Raw genomic sequence first — 17101 nt, 5'->3', positions numbered from 1 at the left:
GATCCCAAAAGCAGACAAAAGAGTCAGAAACACCCCCTCCACTCCCCACTCCCACTGTTAGGAGTTCCATAAAAATACCAAGTTGCACAACCATGCATGTAAGTGGAGGATCTATCACAGACCCACATAGGGTCCGTGTTTGTCTCTTCAGTCTCTGTGAGCCCCTATGAGTCCTGCTTAGTTGATTCTATGATCCCTGTTCTTGCAGCATCCTCTATCCCTCTGACTCCTACAATCTTTTCTTTCTTCTTCAGAGTGCCCCTGGCACCATCCCTGATTTCAAGCTCTACTACAGAGTTGTGGTAATAAAAATCAAATGGTATTGGCATAATAAAAGACAGATTGATCAATGGAATTGAATCTAGAAACCAGACATAAATCTACACACCTATTGACACCTAATTTTTTATAAAAAAGCCAGAAATATACAATGGAAAAAAGAAAGTATCTTCAACAAATAGTGCTAGTCTAATGGAATGTCTGCATGTAGAAGAATGCAAATAGACCCATATTCATCACCCTGCATAAAACTCAAGTACAAGTAGATCAAAAACCTCAGCATTAAACCTGAAACACTGAACCAATAAGAGAAAAATTAGGGAATATGATGTGGGTTTCCCCTCTGTATGCTGTGAATGCCATTGGTGAATAAAGAAACAGCTTTGACCTGTTGATAGGGCAGAACTTAGATAAGTAGGGAAAACTAAACTGAATGCTGTAAGAAAGGAGGCAGAGTCAAGAAGAAGTCATGGAGCCGGGCAATGGTGGCGCACGCCTTTAATCCCAGCACTTGGGAGGCAGAGGCAGGCGGATCTCTGTGAGTTCGAGACTAGCCTGGTCTACAGAACTAGTTCCAGGACAGGCTCCAAAGCCACAGAGAAACCCTGTCTTGAAAAACCAAAAAAAAAAAAAAAGAAGAAGAAGTCATGGAGCTGCTGTTGGAAACAGACTTGCTGTTAAGCCACAGCAAAATGACAATACACAGATTAATAAAAATGGGTTAAATTAAGATGTAAGTGTTAGCCAATATGAAGTTAGAGCTAATGGGACAAGCAGTGATTTAAATATATAGTTTCTGTGTGATTATTGTGGGGCCAATCAGCTAGGAACAAACAAGCAGTTTCCTCCAACAAATTGGCACCCAATGTGGTTATTGATTTAAAAGATTGTTTCTTCACTATACCTTTACAAGAAAAGGACAGAAAAATTTGCCTTCACAGTGCCTACTTATAATAATTCTCAACCTACTAGGAGATACCAGTGGACTATCCTTCCCCAGGTAATGTTCAATAGTCCCATCCTGTGCCAATACTTTGTAAGCCAGCCATTGGATTCCTAAATATATAATTTACCATTACATGGAAGGCATTTTACTATCTGATTCAAACATAGATACTTTAGAAAGAATTTTTGAAGAAGTAAAGAAAGTTTTTCCAAAATGGGGATTAGAAATTGCTCCTAAAAACACAGAGAAGAGATTCTGTCAATGACCTAGGTTATAAAATAGGTTTACAGAAAATTAGAACACAAAAGGCACAAATTAGGAGAGAATGATTGTGGACTCTGAATGACTTACAAAGATTGTTAGGAGACATTTCCAGTCTATGACCAGCTATTGAGAAAACTCCTGATCTAATAGTTTATTTAAAGAAAACCTTAGATGGTGACAAATTAGTCCCAGAGAATTAACAGTTGAAGCAGAAATGGAATTGATTATAGATGAAGAAAACTTAGAGGAGGCACATGTGGACAGAGTGAATATAAATCTTAAATGCATTTTAGTCACATTGCCTTCCAGAATTCCCCCTACAAGAATTTTAATGCCAAGGGAAGATATTCTCTTAGAATGGATCTTTTGGCCATATAAACCAAGTAAAAAATTAAAAACTTTTGTCAAAAAGTCTCTGTATTAATTATAAAAGAAAAATTGAGACTTTGTCAACTAGCAGGTATAGATAGACCCAGCAGAGATTATAGTGCCTTTTACTAGTGATGAAATAAAAAAAATATGGGAAGACAATGAACCTTGGCAAAAAGCTTATGTTAATTTTTAATAGCAATTATCCCAAAAGTGATAGAATTAACTTTATAAAGGGAACTACTTGGGTTCTTCCCTGCATTGTATGGAACACACCAATAACTGGAGCCTTTACATTCTATACTGATGCAAATAAATTGGGAATGGCGGGTTACAAATCAGAAGATTTACGTAAGATGGAAGAAAGCCCTTATGATTCTTTCTAAAAGACAGAATTATATGCTATTCTCATGGTGCTAAGGGATTTTAAAGAACCTCTTAATATAATTACTGATTCACAACATGCAGAAAGAGTTGACTTACATATTGAAACCTCTGAATTTATACCAGATGATACAGAATTGACTTCATTATTTATACAGTTTCAAGATATAATCAGGAATAGGCTCTGACACATATACATAACACACATCTGATCCCATATGGGTCTACAAGGTCCTCTAGCACTAGGTAATGCAGAAATTGATTTATTACTGATTGGAAGTTGGTATAGGAGGTTTTTCTGTCTATGTGTTGCTTTCATTGGTTGAATAAAGAAACTGCCTTGGCCTTTTGATAGGGTAGAACTTAGATAGGTGGAGTAGATGAACTGAATGCTGGGAAGAAGGCAGTGTGGCAGACACCATGGTTCTCCTGTGTAAGATAGACACTGGTTAGACTCATGCGGGTAAGCCACAGTCAAGTGGCGATACACATTAATGGAGATGGGTTAAACTAATATGTGAGAGTTAGCCAATAAGAGGATAGATATAATGGGTCAGGCAGTGTTTAAATGAATACAGTTTCTGTGTGATTATTTCCGGGGTTAAGCTAGTGGGGCAGCTGGGACTAAAAGCAGGCCTTCTCTCCTACTACAGGAAGTATGTTGAAGGCCTCAGAATTTCTTAAGAACATTATGTAAATTGAAAAAGTTTAAAGAGTTTTTTATTACATGACAACAAGCTAAGGAGATTATAAAGAAATGTCCTACTTTCTCTTTCTATAATCAAACACTGCTACCTGAAGGTGTAACATGAGGGCCTGTAGGGATAAGCCCCACCCATTGGGGGCATGTTCACCTCGGGCTAATGTTTACTGATAAATCTGCTGGGCATGTTCCCAGTAGCCCTTTTTTCTCTGCTTTTATGTTCTCTGTGGGAACCTGTGGTCCTGTAAGTCTATTTCTCCATTAAAGCTGTATATATTTTTATAATCTGTCTGCATTCATTTACGTCATTACATTTTGGCATCCAACATCGGGCTATTTTGCCCCAGCCCTGGCACGGGGGGGGGGGGGGGCGCAAGCTCCATCTTTCCCAGCCTTTGTGATCAAGTTAGTTACCGGAGCTCAAAGTGCGATTGGGCGAGCATAGCCTGCTAGCTTTCACAGCACGCTCCCTGCTCGCTTTCCCTTCCCCCACTCCAGGCCACGATACAGTCACAGAGCGGTGACCCCCACTTGGCCCCTTATGCTTAGCCGCTTAGCCGGTGGGCCTGCCCCTTCTTTCAGACTTACTCAGGCCAGAGCAGTTAACCACTCCCTGTTTGGCTTGGCTAAGCCACACTGCCTGAATTAACGGAAGCACCTGAGGTTTTGAAGCAAAAGCCGCCACAACAGCAGACAAAGTGATCCCTTCCACGACCAATCTAACTTCTCAGGCAGTACAATAATTTTCATTTTGAGTTAATTGTTTCAGACCGGCTCTGGCTTAGACCACGTGGACTCAGGTGCATTTCTATCGCCACCACTGGCAGGAAAACGTCATTACAGGTGAGGAAAAATTGTGGATACCGTCAAAATTAATAAAGGTTCATTTTGATGAGGAGAAGCCACTTGGGAAAGATAAATAACAATTCAATCACATGGATGACAATCATACTGCTGGTAAGTAATACAGATAGGTTGGGGGCAGGGTTCTCTTCTTATCTCCACAGGAAAATACCCATCTTCAAAGAATTTAAGGGACCCTGAATATTTAATTACTGATGGAGGGACATGTTCTGTAAGTATTAATTTATATATATATATATATATATATATATATGTCTTAAACTTTCTTTTCCTTTCCTCATATCTATGTCTTTCTTTATATGTCAGTATATGTCCTTGTTGTTAATGTTTAAATTTCCCATAACAAGTATCAAATTTTCCTACAGTAATCTTTGAAGTTTCCAGGATGAAGATGGGGCCCCACGACATCAACTCAATCTGGTTTTTATGACATCATAAATTTTTTTTTTTAAAGCGCTAATATTAGACCTGTTTTTTGGTACCAACTACACGAGAAAATTTCGAATGGTGCACATTTTTGACAACACTCTGGCCGGACCTTCTCAAAACGCTCTAAGACTAGTTACAATTTTCTTAGGTCAAAGGTTAAATTGGGAATTTTACCATCATTTGCTTTCACAGGATCCCCTAAGAAGAACGTCACCCCCATGTCAGCTAGAAGCAATCTTAGAGGACGACATCCCCTCTCCCAACAGAGTTTGCCCTCAGGGTTAGGGACATCTTTTAGTGGTTGGTTTAGGGTTGAGGGGACAGGATGATATTTTTATGGACTTAGGGGTATTTTCAAGAAGAAGAAGAAGAAGAAGAAGAAGAAGAAGAAGAAGAAGAAGAAGAAGAAGAAGAAGAAGAAGAAGAAGAAGAAGAAGAAGAAGAAGAAGAAGAAGGGGGATTAACTGGTTTTATGGGATGATTGGTATTTGTGAATTACTGTTTATAGAAAATTGTATTGGTACTGTTTCTTGTATATTGATATATTGAATATTGAATGTGAATGTTCCTACTTCTATTTTTGTATGAGTATGCTTATAACTTTGTCTATATTGTATTGATACATCTACCATATTACAATGTACATTTCTACCTCTGATACTATGACATTGTTTACAGTTGAAGATCATTGTCTTCACATATTGCACAGTTGTTTATTCTTTTAGTCTTCAAGTTAGATAGGTATTGAGAATTATATGTTTGTCATATTTATTTTTAGGTTAATCAGGTCTTTTAGATACATAGAGATTATATTTAGTGTAGATAGTATGATCTTCAGCCTCTTCGAAGAGCTGTAGAGAATGGCCTTTAATCTAACCTAAAATTTCTGTGCCAACGAGACACAATTACTCCTGGCAACGCCACTCTACTCCCGAGAGAACGTTGAGCACCAAAGACACTCCACTGGGAGCTTGTCTTCTTGGCAGAACTGGCCTTTGGGTTAAGAAAAGCCCATACCTCAACTTCTGACAAAGATACAGAATATCCCTAAGTGGATGAAACAGGATTGTCTTATCCTGCCAAGACAGGGTAGGATAGTTCTAAGAATGGTATGTCAGTTATGTTAGGCCTTAGCCAAAGTTGGTTGACTCAACATTGCAAACGAGACTTTGGGTGATTGCCCAGGTAGTCAGTTGTCTCTGTTAATTGTTGCACATTTTGGATATTTCTCGTTTGTTAAGTAATATTTATTCCCTTCTCAGATCTTTGATGGAGTTGAAGATTATATAATTGTAGTTACTCTCTATGTTATTTAGACTCCTCAAGATAGAATGTTTAGCAAAACTTTTGTTCTCAATATTGTTTGTTATATTTATTCTTTGTTATTATTGTATATAGTTGTATTTGGTTTAGTTCTGTCTTATTTAGACAAAAGGGGGAGATGTAGGGATAAGCCGCACCCATTGGGGGCGTGTTCGCCTCGGGCTAATGTTTACTGATAAATCTGCTGGGCATGTTCCCAGCAGCCCTTTTTTCTCTGCTTTCCTGTTCTCTGTGCGAACCTGTGGTCCTGTAAGTCTATTTCTCCATTAAAGCTGTATATATTTTTATAATCTGTCTGCATTCATTTACGTAGTTACAAGGGCCTGCTTGTTGGGGATTCTGTCCTGCCCAGTTCCCACAGCTGGTAAATCCCAAAGAAAATTCCCAAAGAAAATATACAGAAGTTTACATTAATCATAAACTGATTGGTCCATTAGCTCAGGCTATATATTAGCTCTTATAACTTATATTAACCCATTATTCTTATCTATGTTAGCCACATAGCTCAGTACATTTTCCAGCAGGGCAGGTCACATCCTGCTTCTTTGGTGTCTGGACAAAACTGGGGAGGAATTGGCTTCCTCCTTCCCAGAATTCTCCTGTTCTGTTTGACCTGCCTCTACTTCCTGTCTGGTTGTCCTGCCTAAACTTCCTGCCTGGTCACTGGCCAATCAGTGTTTATGTAAACCATAATTGACAAAATACAGAATTGGCCCATACCTTGTAGGGAGTAACCCAAAAGGTACTCAAAGGAATGAAATCTGGCAGATGGATGTCTTCCTCTTTGCAGAATTTGGAAAATTAAAATATGTACACCACACCATTGATACTTATTTTAATGGGCAACTGCTTTGAACTCAGAAAAGGCTGATTCAGTAATGACACATTTATTAAAAGTTATGGCCATAATGGATATACCTGCACAAATAAAGACAGATAATGGTCTAGCACATATCTCTAAGAAAAATGAAACAGTTTTTTTCTTATTATAATATAAAGCATATTACAGGTATACCAAACAATTCTACAAGTCAGGCAGTTATAGAAAGATCAAATCGAAGTATAAAGGATATGTTAAACAAATAGAAAAGGATGAGAGATGTTCCCAGAAATAGTTTACATAATGCCTTATTGACCTTGAATTTTCTTAATGCTAATGAGAAAGGGAGCAGCAGAGAGAGATTGGATAATAGAAAAATCTTCTGAATTAAATCAGCCGGTGTATTTCAAGGATGTGTTGACTTCACAATGGAAACCAGGAGGTGTGCTACGTCGGGGAAGAGGTTTTGTTCTTGTTTCAACAGAAGAAGAAACATTATAGATACCATCAAAATTAATAAAGATTTGGTTTGAAAAAAAGAAATCTCTTGAAGAAGAGAAATAATGACTCATCCACAGAGGTGACAACCAATCAGGTGGTAAGAAAACCTCATATGTGTTGGGGCAGGGTTCTGTTCTTATTTTTACAGGAAAATACTCATCTTCAAAATGTTAAGAGAGCCTGGACATCTAGATGCCTGAAGAGGAAATGATGACTATCCAGATAGGATCACCAAGCAAAGAGAATTATCACTTGTGAGGACATATCATCTGAAGGTAAGAATCTCTGAATACTAAATAAAATAGTCATGACTCACTTAAAAATCAAGGTTGGCTTTGGAGTTGGACAATGGCCCTGTCCTTCTCTAAATACAAGCATGTTGTTACAATAAAAATTTAGAATTTCTGTTTCATGTCAGGAGCCAAGGTGTAGGACAGAAAGAAAAAAGAATTTAGAAAAAAATTTGCTTTTTTTTATACCTATTTTTGTCTCTATCGTACCTTTAATTGAATACATATGTCTATATAAATAATGTTTAAGTTTTCCACAATGACCAATGAATTTTCCTGTAGTGATTTTTGAAGTTTCCAGGAAGAAAATGGGGCCCCACAACAACTCCACCTGGTTGATATGATGTCATGATGCTGATAGTGCTACTTTAAGACCTGTTTTGGGTACCAGCTGCTCAAGATGGTTCTAAATTGGTTAGCTGAAATGGTGTACTTTTTTACAATGTTCTGGCCAGAACTCCAAATGGAAACCTCAGGAAAAACCCTACCGAATACTCAGAGACTATTCTCAATTATACCACACAGTAATCTTGAAAATTAACCATCATTTTACTTTCACAGGATCCCATGACAGCTGGAAGTAATTCTAGAAGACAACATTCCCTCTCCCAACAAAGTTTGTCCTCAGTGTTAGGGACATTATTTAGGCGTTGATTATAATTAGCATAGGGTTGGGGGTTGGGAGAAATTACCTAGGCTCAGGGATATTAGCTCATATTCCCTAATATAATATTTCTTTATATTTAAAAGAGGATATGTTATAGAGATTTGCATTGATATGGATCTTGGTTTATTGATACAAATTTAAGGACAGTTTTGTTATATGTGTATTTCTGCTCTTGATTAAGGTACTGTATGTGCAGCTCATTTAAAAATGTAATGTATAATTAAGATATATAAGTTAATAGTCATAGCAGTCAAGTTTATTGTCATGTTAGTTAGGTTTTCTAAATATATAGAGATATATTTCAGTTAGATAGGTATTCTTCAAATCTTTCAAAGACTAGAGAATATGGCATTTAAGATGTTTTAAGACTGTAGGACTTATCATGACAATGAGACACATCTGCTCCTAGCAGTACCAATCTACTTCAAGAGGATGATGGGCATCGAAGAGACCCCTTATGGATTTGGTTAGACATTTGGGCAAGAAAATGCTTTTGCCTGGACTCCTATGTGAACTGGACATGCAGGGCCCACAGAGAAATGACTGCTAAACTTGCCTAAAGGTAAAACAATCCTTTGGGGTTCTTGCTTCATGAAAGAGTCTGCTAGACATTCTTCAGGACACAGAAGAAAGTGACTGACAAACTGCCAATATTGGTGGAACTGTCTTTGAAATTTCCTGCTTCATGAAAAGTCTGCTAGATACTATGGGCCTGTAGGCTAAAGATGGATGCCCCAATGGTACAGAATAACTATGGGTGACTGTCCAGGCAGCGAGATGTCTCTGTCAGTTCTAGAGTTTTGGAAGTTGCTTATAATGTACTTCCTGTTTCCTTAGGTAGTATCACATACACTTATGGCGTCTTTGATGGAGTTGAAGAACTTATTATTATAGTTTTCCTTAGATATCATAAAAGATAAAGTAGATATAACTATTATAACTGTAATTCTTGCTTGATACCTGTTTTGTTGAATGTAATTTTGTTGAATGTAATTTTTCTATGTTAAAGTGAAAACCTTCCTTATTTAAACAGAAAGGTGATATGGGATTCCCCTCTATATGCTATGAATACCATTGGTAAATAAAGAAACTGCCTTGGCCTGTTGATAGGGCAGAACTTAGGTAAGTGGGAAAAACTAAACTGAATGTTGGGAGAAAGGAGGCAGAGTCAAGGAGAAGTCATAGAGCCACCCCCAGAGACAGACATGCTGAAACTTTGCTGGTAAGTCACAGTTACATGGCGATACATAGCTTAATGGAAATAGGTTAAATTATGATGTAAGCCTTAGCCAATAAGAAGTTAGAGCTAGGGGCAGATGCACACGCCAGGCGGAGACAGGCGAGCAGACGACGTGGCGGATGTGGGATAGTCCAAGCATGAAACAGTGAAGCCCACACTGAGAGCAGATCGCCCCACTACAATTAAATCAAGTAGGTTTCTTAGGGCCTAACCGGCAGAGTGGGAGGCCTTTTATTGGCAAGGTCCTCTGGCAAACGGGGAGACTGGTCCTGTCCCTGAAGACCTTCCTGGGTGGGGAGAGTGTTCTTGGCCCACGGTGGGACACAGGAAATGGAGCAGGGGCATTCCCCGACCCCCTTTAACCTCCGGTTAGTCTGCGAGGGCTGATCCCTTCTGCTGGGGCTGCTCCTCCTCTGCTGTGACCTCTCTCTCCCTGGCCCATCCCAGCTTGCGCCCAGGGGCCTCCTTCACTCCCCCTCCCTTCTGCAGGGCCGTGGGATCACCCAGTTTAGCCTGTTTGGGCTCTGGGTCGGGAGCTTGGGACAGAGGGCAGCGGGAGTTTCTCTGTTTTGGTGGCTGGCCTGCAGAGTGGTAGACCTTTTGTTGGTGAGGTCCCTGGCGAACAGGGAGCCTGGTCCTGTTTCTGAAGACCCTTCTGAGTGGTGAGAGGGATCTCACCCCACGGCAGGAGCCAGGAAACAGAGCGAGGGCATCTTATAAGTGGGGCCCCTGACCAGCAGGGAAATGTGATCCTGCTTTAAAAGACCCATTAGATAGCATCAATAGGAGGAGATGGGCAGGCGCCAAGGCAAGAATTCACCCAACAATCTGAAAAACAACATGAAAACACCAGAACCCAATGATCTTACAACAGAAGGACTTAAACACCCTAACACAGAAGAAGTGGAAAAAATTGACTTTATGAAAGCAATAGAGTCCCTTAAACAACATGAAAAAAATGCCCTTATAGAAATGGATGAGAAGTATAACAAAATGTTTGAAGAAATGAATAAATACGTAAATGATACCCTGGGAAACCTAGAAAAAACGATCAAACAGGTAATGGAAACAGTTCAAGAATTGAAAACTGAAATGGAAGCACAGAAGAAAACACAAACTGAGGACCAGCTGGATATGGAAAATCTAGGTCAATGAGCAGAGACTACAGAAACAAGCATAATCAATAGAATACAAGAGATAGAAGAAAGAATCTCAGATTCTGAGGACACCGTAGAAAAAATAAACACACTGATCAAAGAAAACAGCAAAACTAGCAAATTCTCATCACAAAACATTCAGGAAATATGGGACACAATAAAAAGACCAAACCTAAGAATAATATGGATAGAAGAAGGAGAAGAGTCACAGCTCAAAGGCCCAGAAAATATTTTTAACAAAATTATGGAAGAAAACTTTCCCAACATAAAGAAAGATATTCTTTTGAATATGCAAGAAGCATACAGAACACCAAACAGACTGGATCAAAAAAAAATCCCCTTGCCATATAATAATCAAAACACAAAATATACAGATTAAAAAAAAGAATATTAAGAGCTGCAAAGGAAAAAGGGCAAGTAACTTATAAAAGTAAACTGATCAGACTTACACCTGACTTCTCTATGGAAACCATGAAAGCCAGAAGGTCCTGGATAGAGGTACTGCAGAAACTAAGAGACCATGGATGCAAACCCAAACTACTATACCCAGCCAAGCTATCATTCACTATCAATGGAGAAAACAAGACATTCCAGGATAAAAACAAATTTAAACAATACATAGTCATGAATACAGCCCTACAGAAAGTAATAGAAGGAAAATCACAACCCAAGAAATCCAATGTAGCCAACACTGCCTACAATAACTCAGGCATCTAGCGACCCTTCACCAGCACGACACAAAGAAGGGAGACATGCGAACTCTACTACCAAAAACAATAGGAATAACTGGAGTAAACAACCACTGGTCATTAATATCACTTAATATTAATGGTCTCAATTCACTTATAAAAAGGCACAGGCTAAGAGAGTAGATACGAAAAAAAGGATCCAATATTCTGTTGTTTGCAAGAAACACATCTCAACCACAAAGACAGGCATCTACTTAGAGTAAAAGGTTGGGGAAAGGTTTTTCAAGCAAATGGTCCTAAGAAAAAAACAGGTGGGGCCATACTAACTTCTAACAAAACTGACTTCAAACTAAAATCAATCAGAAGAGATCGAGATGAACACTTTATACTCATAACAGGAACAATTCAGCAGGATGAAGTCTCAATCCTGAATATCTATGCCCCTAATATAAAAGCACAAACTTATGTAAAAGAAATATTACTAGAACTTAAGGCAGACATTAAACCACACACACTAGTAGTAGGAGACTTCAACACACCTCTCTCACCAATGGACAGGTCAATCAGACAGAAACCTAATAGAGAATTAAGAGAATTGTTGGAGGTAATGAAGCAAATGGACTTAACAGACATCTATAGAACACTCCACACAAATAGGAAAGAATATACCTTCTTCTCTGCAGCTCATGGAACCTTCTCGAAAATTGACAACATACTCAGAAACAAAGCAAACATCCACAGATACAAAAAAATATCAGTGTCCACCTGTGTCTTATCAGATCACCATGGATTAAAGTTAGAAGGCAACAACAATGCTACCCCCAGAAAGCTGACAAACTCATGGAAACTGAACAGTCAACTACTGAACCACACCTGGGTTAAGGAAGAAATTAAGAAAGAAATTAAAGTCTCCCTTGAATTTAATGAAAATAAAGAGACAACATACTCAAACCTATGGGACACGATGAAAGCAGTGCTAAGAGGAAAGTTCATAGCACTAAGTGCCCACTTAAAGAAAACAGAAAAAGCATACATTGGGGACTTAACAGCACACCTGAAAGCTCTAGAAAAAACAGAAGCAGACATGCCCAGGAGGAGTAGAAGACTGGAAATAATCAAACTGGGAGGGCTGAAATCAACAAAATAGAAACACAGAAAACAGTCCAAAGAATCAATGAAACAAAAAGTTGGTTCTTGGAGAAAATCAACAACATCGACAAACCCCTATCCAAACTAATTAAACGACAGAGAGAGAACACGCAAACTAATAAGATCAGAAATGAAAAGGGGGACATAACCACAGACACAGAGGAAATTCAGAGAATCATTAGCTCTTACTACAAAAGCCTGTATGCCACAAAACTGGAAAATGCAAAAGAAATGGACATTTTTTTAGATAAGTACCATATACCAAAGCTAAACCAAGACCAGGTGAACGATCTAAATAGACCTGTTAGTCGTGAAGAATTAGAAACTGTTATCAAAAATCTCCCTTCCACAAAAAGCCCAGGACCAGATGGTTTCATGCAGAATTCTACCAGAACTTCCAAGAAGACCTAATACCTATACTCCTTAATTTATTTCACAATATAGAAACAGAAGAGTCATTGCCAAATTCCTTTTATAAAGCTACAGTTACCCTGATATCAAAACCACACAAAGACCCAACCAAGAAAGAGAATTACAGGCCTATCTCACTCATGAACATCGATGCAAAAATTCTCAATAAAATACTGGCAAACCGAATCTAAGAACACATTAGAAAAATTATCCATTATGATCAAGTAGGCTTCATCCCAGAGATGCAGGGCTGGTTCAACATATGCAAACCTATCAATGTAATCCACCATATAAATAAACTGAAAGAAAAAAAATCATATGATCATTTCATTAGATACTGAAAAAGCATTTGACAAAATTCAACACCCCTTTATGATAAAGGTCTTGGAGAGATTAGGGATAAAAGGGTCATACCTAAATATAATACAAGCCGACAGCTAACATTAAATTAAATGGAGAGAAACTCAAAGCCATCCCACTAAAATCAGGAACACGACAAGGATGTCCACTCTCTCCATACCTCTTCAATATAGCGCTTGAAGTTCTAGCAATAGCATTAAGACAACATAAGGTGATCAAGTGTATTCGTATTGGAAAGGAAGAAGTTAAGCTTTCGTTAATTGCAGATGATATGATAGTATAAATAAGCGCACCCAAGCACTCTACCAAAGAACTCCTACAGCTGATAAACACCTTTAGTAATGTGGCAGGATACAAGATCAACTCCAAAATATCAGCTGCCTTCCTATACACTAAGGATAAGGAAGCAGAGAGGGAAATCAGAGAAGCATCACCTTTCACGATAGCCACAAATAGCATAAAATATCTTGGGGTAACTCTGACCAAGGAAGTGAAAGATCTATTTTACAAGAACTTTAAGTCTTTGAAGAAAGAAATTGAAGAGGACACCAGAAAACGGAAGGATCTCCCTTGCTCTTGGATTGGGAGGATCAACATAGTAAAAATGGCAATTCTACCAAAAGCAATCTATAGATTCAATGCAATCCCCATCAAAATCCCATCAAAATTTTTCACAGAGCTGGAGAAGACAATAATCAACTTTATAAGGAAAAACAAAAAACCCAGGATAGCCAAAACAATCTTATACAATAAAGGATCGTCTGGAGGCATTACCATCCCTGACTTCAAACTCTATTACAGAGCTACAGTATTGAAAACAGCTTGGTATTGGCATAAAAACAGAGAAGTCGACAAATGGAATTGAATAGAAGACCCGGACCTTAACCCACAAACCTATGAACACCTGATTTTCGATAAAGGAGCTAAACATATACAAAGGAAAAAAGAGAGCATCTTCAACAACTTGTGCTGGCAAAACTGGATGTCAATCTGTAGAAGAATGAAAATAGATCCATATCTATCACCATGCACAAAACTCAAGTCCAAATGGATTAAAGACCTCAATATCAGTCCGAACACACTGAGCCTGATAGAAGAGAAAGTGGGAAGTGCTCTACAACACTTGGGCACAGGAGACCGCTTCCTACGTATAACCCCAGCAGCACAGACATTAAGGGCATCATTGAATAAATGGGACCTCCTGAGACTGAGAAGATTCTGTAAAGCAAAGGACACTGTCACTAAGACAAAAAGGCAACCCACTGACTGGGAGAAGATCTTCACCAACCCCGCAACTGACAAAGGTCTGATCTCCAAAATATATAAAGAACTCAAGAAACTAGACCGTAAAAGGCTAATCAACCCAATTATATAATGGGGCACTGAGATGAACAGAGAATTCTCAACAGAAGAAGTTCAAATGGTCAAAAGACACTTAAGGTCATGCTCAACTTCCTTAGCGATCAGGGAAATGCAATCAAGACAACTTTGAGATACCATCTTACACCTGTCAGAATGGCTAAAATCAAAAACACCAATGATAGCCTTTGCTGGAGAGGTTGTGGAGAAAGGGGTACACTCATCCATTGCTGGTGGGAATGCAAACTTGTGCAACCACTTTGGAAAGCAGTGTGGCAGTTTCTCAGGAAATTCGGGATCAACCTACCTCTGGACCCAGCAATACCACTCTTGGGAATATACCCAAGAGATGCCTTATCATACAACAAAAGTATATGCTCAACTATGTTCATAGCAGCATTGTTTGTAATAGCCAGCACCTGGAAACAACCTAAATTCCCTTCAATGGAAGAATGGATGAAGAAAGTATAGAATATATACATATTAGAGTACTACTCAGCAGTAAAAAAACAATGACTTCTTGAATTTTGCATGCAAATGGGTGGAAATAGAAAACACTATCCTGAATGAGGTAAGCCAGACCCAAAGAGAGGAACATGGGATGTACTCACTCATATTTGGTTTCTAGCCATAAATAAAAGACATTGAGCCTATAATTCGTGATACTAGAGAAGCTAAATAAGAAGGTGAACCCAAAGAAAACCATATAGGCATCCTCCTGAATATTAAACTTTATCAGGCGATGAAAGGAGACAGAGACCCACATTGGAGTTCTGGACTAAAATCTCAAGGTCCAAATCAGGAGCAGAAGGAGAGAGAGCACAAGCAAGAAACTCAGGACCGCAAGGGGTGCACCCACACACTGAGACATTGGGGATGTTCTATCGGGAACTCACCAAGGCCAGCTGGCCTGGTTCTGAAAAAGCATGGGACAAAACCGGACTCGCTGAACATAACGGACAATGAGGACTACTGAGAACTCAAGAACTCAAGAACAATGGCAATGGGTTTTTGATCCTACTGCATATACTGGCTTTGTGGGAGCCTAGGCAGTTTGGATACTCACCTTACTAGACCGGGATGGAGGTGGGTGGTCCTTGGACTTCCCACAGGGCAGGGAACCCTGATTGCTCTTCGGGCTGACGTGGGAGGGGGACTTTATTGGGGGAGGGGGAGGGAAATGGGAGGTGGTGGTGGGGAGGAGGCAGAAATCTTTAATAAATAAATAAATAATTTAATTTAAAAAAAAGAAGTTAGAGCTAATGGGCCAAGCAGTGATTTAAATAATATAGTTTCTGTGTGGCTATTTTGGGGGCAAGCGGCCAGAAATCAACAAGCAGTCTCCTCCAACAGGAATAGCCTTGAACACACTGTCATAGGAGACAATTTTCTGAACAAAACACTGCTAGTACAGACACTAAGATCAACAATTAATAAATGGGCTGAAAGACCCCAGCTTAGCTGCTGTAATGCCATTTTGCAAAGCTTTCACACAAATAGATGTAAGTTCAAGGTAAAGTCAGCACTCCTAGGCGGTCAAACAGGATATCTATGGTCAGACACCAGGCGTAGGAGGGGAACGAACAGTCCTGGGAAAAACTACATGTGCCCTAGATAGGGCCAAGTCAGCTATTATTATCAGATCTACTTGTCCCCGAGGAACTTGTCCCCAAATTGACCCATCTCCTCATTCGAATTGACCAATAGGATTCCTGTATCCATGCCTTTGCTTCTATATGCCTGCTCCGCCTGCCCGTTCCATATAAAAGACCCCCTGCCCAGCCAGGGGGCGCGCAAGTCCTCCGAAAGACTTTGCCGCCTGCAGGTACCTGTGTACACCCAATAAACCTCTTGCTATTTACAGCCAGTGGTCTCAGACTGCTCCTTGGGTTCAGGGGTCTCCTCCTGAGGGAAGGTCCTCCCCGAGGGTCTTTCAGGACCTTATGAAATTAAAAAAGCAAAGGACGCTGTCAATAAGGCAAAAGACAGCATAGAGATTAGGAAAAGACTTTTACCAACTCCACATCTGACATGGGGCTAATATCCAAAATATATAAAGAACTCAAGACCTTGACATCAATAAACCAAACAATCTAATTTAAAGATGGGGTACAGACCTAAACAGAATTCTCAACAGAGGAAACCAAAATGACTGAGAAACACTTTTAAAAATGTTCAGCATCTTTAGCCATCAGGCAAATGCAAATCAAAAGGACTCTGAGATTCCATATTACACCCGCCAGAATGGCTAAAATCAAAAACACAAATGGTAGCTTATGCTGGAGAGGATGTGGAGCAAGAGAAACTCCTCCATTACTGGTAAAAGGCAAAACTTGTACAGCCACTCTGAAAATCAATACGGCAGTTCCTCAGAAATCTTGGAAATCAATCTACCTCAAGACCACTCCTGGGCATATAAAAAAAAAGGATGTTCCATCATACCACAAGGACATTTGCTCAACTTTGTTCATAGTGACTTTATTTTTAATAGCCAGAAACTGGAATCAACCTAAATGTCCCTCAACCGAAGAATGAATAAACAAAATGTGATACATTTATATAATGGAGTATTACTTAGCTGTTAAAAACAATGACATCATAAAATTTGCAAACAAATGATGGAAATATAAAATAATCATCCTAAGTGATAGGTAACCTAGACTCAGAAAGATAAACATGGTGTGTACTCACTTGTAAGTAAACATTAGCTGTTAAGTAAAGGATAGCCATGCTACAGTTCACAGACCCAGATAGGTCAAGAAACAAGAAGGGCTCAAGGAACTATGCATAGATATCCCAGGGAAAAGGAAATAAAATGGATTTTGTGGGGATGAAACCAGGAGGAATCAGGTGTCGGGGTAGGAAATGTGGGTTGCAGGGAAAGAGTGCTGAGAGTG

This window comes from Chionomys nivalis, chromosome 5 (assembly GCF_950005125.1).
Source record: "Chionomys nivalis chromosome 5, mChiNiv1.1, whole genome shotgun sequence".
Lineage (NCBI taxonomy): Eukaryota > Metazoa > Chordata > Mammalia > Rodentia > Cricetidae > Chionomys > Chionomys nivalis.
The sequence above is the reverse complement of the archived record's forward strand: the minus strand, read 5'-3'. Positions refer to the sequence as shown.